Source organism: Rhipicephalus sanguineus, chromosome 8 (genome assembly GCF_013339695.2).
Source record: "Rhipicephalus sanguineus isolate Rsan-2018 chromosome 8, BIME_Rsan_1.4, whole genome shotgun sequence".
NCBI lineage: Eukaryota > Metazoa > Arthropoda > Arachnida > Ixodida > Ixodidae > Rhipicephalus > Rhipicephalus sanguineus.
The window spans coordinates 4,530,166-4,534,524 of NC_051183.1; the positions used below are offsets into that span (position 1 = coordinate 4,530,166).

At 42.6% G+C, this 4,359-nt stretch overlaps 1 long non-coding RNA gene across 1 annotated transcript in view; it reads right to left on the reverse strand.

Annotated features, from left to right (window-relative positions):
* Nucleotides 1-3,913, reverse strand: part of LOC119402580 (uncharacterized) — a 14,511-nt gene extending 10,598 nt beyond the window's left edge. Inside the window, exon 1 of the long non-coding RNA XR_005185831.2 lies at nucleotides 3,903-3,913. This is a non-coding gene — a long non-coding RNA (uncharacterized LOC119402580). The remainder of the gene's footprint in view (nucleotides 1-3,902) is intronic.
* Between the last annotated feature and the right edge of the window lie 446 nt (nucleotides 3,914-4,359).

A 4,359-nucleotide genomic window follows, 5' to 3' on the forward strand; every position in this document is an offset into this window, starting at 1 on the left:
TATATATATATAGAACGGGAAAAGTACCGCATTCCTTTATTCTTCGCTCGCCTCTCTATTGTTCCCGGCCGCCGACGCTCGGCGCTTTGGAGGGCGATTTATCTTATAGACTGAGAAAAGCGTTGCAGCAACTTTACGACATTCGGTATCGTTTTGACTTAAATCACAAGCCTGCCGAAGAATGCCTGGGTGCTGCGCTTTTAGAGGCTGCAACCGGCAAGAATCGGTCAAAGCCGGCGGGAACCGGCCGCGAGCGCATCACGAGCATGGCATGCAAATCATGCCGTTGATGGCATCCATGTCATGATTTTAATGGTACCACCTGTCATTTATGTTCGTCTACAGTCACGTCACGCAACAACAACCTTGGTGCATATCAAGGAAACGAACCGGCCGGAGTGCACCATGAGCGTGGCAAGTAAGTGATGCCGTACATGACATGAAAGTCACGATTTTCATGTGACAGCCTGCCATTTACGTTCTTCGTACAGAAATGTCTCGTCATAGCAGTTTTGATATGTATCCATTTAATTGAACGGCGCTATAGCCCGAGACCATGCCATGTAAATATGCTGTATATGACATGCGTGTCATTATTGCACGTTAGAACCAGGCACCTATGTTCGTTATACACTCTGTCACGCAGTACCAATTATGCAGGCCCGTATTCAGGAATTTTTTTCGGGGGGGGGGGGGGGGCACTTGCTGAAAACCTTGCCCATTTGAGCAAAACACTTATTTTCAGTATTTATTTTTGGTAAAAACACCTACTTCACCAAATTTCCGGGGGGGGGGTAGTTCCGGCCCCTTGGGCCCACCCTCCTGGCTTACGGGCCTGCAATTATGGTATATGTAAAGTTAACGAAGCGGCCGTAAGAGAACCTAAACGCGTGTAAAGCATGCGGTCCATGTCATGCATTTTAGGATTTTCATATTATGAACTGTCATTATATTCGTCTACAGTCATGTTATGCCATATAAGTTTTTGTGTACATTTCATTAACGAAAACGGACAGGAGAGCAAAAAGTCGTAGGTGGCTAGATAGATAGATAGATAGATAGATAGATAGATAGATAGATAGATAGATAGATAGATAGATAGATAGATAGAGATAGATAGATAGTAGATAGATAGATAGATAGATAGATAGATAGATAGATAGATAGATATGTTCAAAGTAGCGAGGTTCGCTAAAAGTACTTCGCATTTCTTTATCGCGTTAGTACGCGCGCGTGCGCGTAGGCAAGTGAAAACTGCCGGTATTTTTTCCTAATCAGGTAGAGAACAACAGTATGCTTCATTCGGGGCCGCAAAAGCGCGCGCAATGCGTGAAACACGCGTTCCTCCGCGTAAAATCAACACGCGCCGCCGCAGCTTCAGCCGCGCTGGACCAAATATGGCGGCGGGCCGCACGGTCGCGGTACTTTTCCCGTTCCAGGGACTTTAGGGGCACGGAAGTGAAACTGGTCGTACATAACAATTTATATAAAATTACTGGTTTGGCCCATTACTAGGAAACATGTTTTCTGAATTTAAAGGCGCTTCTTTCATGACTAGATAGTTTATTCATTTTTGTTTCAACCGTCATTGTTTCTAACCTCTACGAAAAGTCGCAAAATACTGCATGTGTAGCATTCTAGAAAGAGCAGCGATTTTTCGCGAGTAATATATTCATATTGAGGGCTTTGTAGGTTCCTATAGTAAGTGATAAAAATACTGTGGTACACAACTTTGGGCTGTCCAGAGGGCCCACGATGCGGTGGTAGGTCTCGGCTGACTGCCCCGTCGTGGGAGCGGCCCGCCGTGTGCTAAGGCACACGCCTCCGGACTTTGTTAATAAAGTTCTTCCAATCCAATCCAAATTGAATGAAGAAGAAACGTTGCCACATATTGTGATAAATTGGGAAAACGAGCGTTCTGACCCATATTGCGGCTTCACTTTCACAATGTAGCGGTCCAAATAAAAATATGATTTTTATTCTTGTGTAGTATGCGTTGTGGGTATGACGTACAGGAGTTCAAAAATATATATGGTATATGGTGTATATATATATATCTATATATATATATATTATATATATATATATATATATATATATATATAATATATATTAATATATATATATATATATATATATATATATATATATATAGATATTATATTATATATATATATATATATGTGGTATAAGCCAACGCGTGCCGTATACAGGTATAGGGCACGCATTGGCTTATACCTAAAAGATCCTAAAACAACTTAAACAAGCTATAGCTTCGTTATGCCATTATTATTACGCAAGCCCATGATCTTAATTATCAGAAGCCAAACACGACATCCTAGAAAAGCTCTGCAGGTCATTGAATTGATTATAATGTCGCACCTCGTAAAACACACACACACACACACACACACACACACACACACACAACACACACACACACACACCCACACACACACATATACATATATATATATATAGATGGCCACATGGCCACACACACATATACATATATATATATATATGTGTGTGTGTGTGTGTGTGTGTGTGTGTGTGTGTGTGTGTGTGGGGGTGTGTGTGGTGTGGTGTGTGTGTGTGTGTGTGTGTGTGTGTGTGTGTTTGTTACGAGGTGCGACATTTATGTGAGTTGCTACAAGCTATCCAAGATCGTGTCATTTCGCTGTCCTCGGGCACCTGCCGTGTATATGTCAGTGCGCTATGTCGTTTTGAAAAGGCTGTGTCACTCTTTCACTTATATCGGCGAAAGTGCGCGTCAAACCTTATTGCTATCGATATGAAAACAGTTGCACTTCCGGCAATCGTCCCTGGAATAACAATCTTAAACGTTTCCGTGGAGTGATTTCTATTCATTTTTGATAAGTGCGGTATCGATGGCACAGGCAGAAGACAAAACCTCGGAACAGGGCGTGCTTCTGCTACGCATGAGGTGAAGCCCAGAGAGCGTCTCTAGAAAAGTCGTGCACGTCATGTCCCTTGATTCAGCGTATTTTAATGCAGAATAAATCTTTCGTTGCTCTATACAAGCTGAACATGGCGGCTGAGGAACGCGTAGCATCAACACTACAATCATCAGCACTATAATCATCATATCATCATCATCTTACACCATCGTTCGTTGTAATCAACGTTATCAGCACCAGCAGCATGTAATCGCTTGGAAATATCTTTGATCCACTGCTGGAAGAAGGCTTGCAATTTCGCTTTCAGAGGGGATAGGAATGTGAGACGTTTGTTCTCGTAGCTATTCACTGCAGAAGCTTTTTTTATGAAATTTTTTTTCTGCTTGGACCGTTTCACGAAAAGCCCCGAAGCATTCAGTTTATTTAGCAAACACAAGGTCAATACATTGAAAAATGAATTAGCGTAAATGACAATTTCTCGTCTCATTGATCGCATAACTCGATATGCAGTGACGGCCCGCCTATACATCCAAATAGGGAAAATAAATTCGCACGTATGTATATGCTCTACCTTTAAATATGCTGCAGCCGAAAAAAAGCATCACCGTCAAATGTACTATGTATACAAAAAAAAATTAATAATGGAGGGCACTTGAATTAACAAAGAAAGGAGTCCGAGTTTGACTGACGAAGTAAGTATCTATAGAACATGCAAGTTGGAAAGGAACAAGTTGGGCTAGTTGAGGCATCTGAAAAGAACTTTAAAAAATCATGGAAACGTAGGAGGCGGCTACAAAGAGAGAGGCAACGCAAGTGATAGGAAAACACTACAGGAAAACCCAAGGCGAACTAGCGCTTAGGTTGTGCCTGTTTTGCAGCCGTCTATGGCCGTCCTATTTTAAACTGTTATTGAGGCAAGATGAAACAAGAAAATAGCGGGAGACTAACAAATTACACACTAGGTTTCGATATCATACGTACATGTGCGCCAGTCGGGAGCTAGAGCAGCAACACCGGCATATATTCTCCACGATGTCCAAGTTTACCTACCTTCGCCTTGTGCACATACTCCGGTCAGGCAATCCTAAACCAAGAAATTAGGCGGCAAGTGCGAGTACGCGTAGCAAGATGATGGCAAACATTCAGCTTCAAATTATACAATCTGAATTCTTTGGACTGTAGTACTTTGGGACTGCAGTACTTAACTGCTCCCCTGGCTGATCCGTCCAGTGATCACGCTCACATGGAGTGTCTAAGGAAGCCGACCATGAATGGCAGTTAGGAAAGCTTGTCATTTGCCTATTCTGAGGCGTAGAAAGATGCGAACAGGCGCGTGCTATCGCCTTTTCCTCAGGAACACCAGTGCGCGCTGCATCCGTTATCGACAAAGTAATCGAGGTTTTTAAGCATGAAATGCTCTTAGCTCACGTTCTCAGGG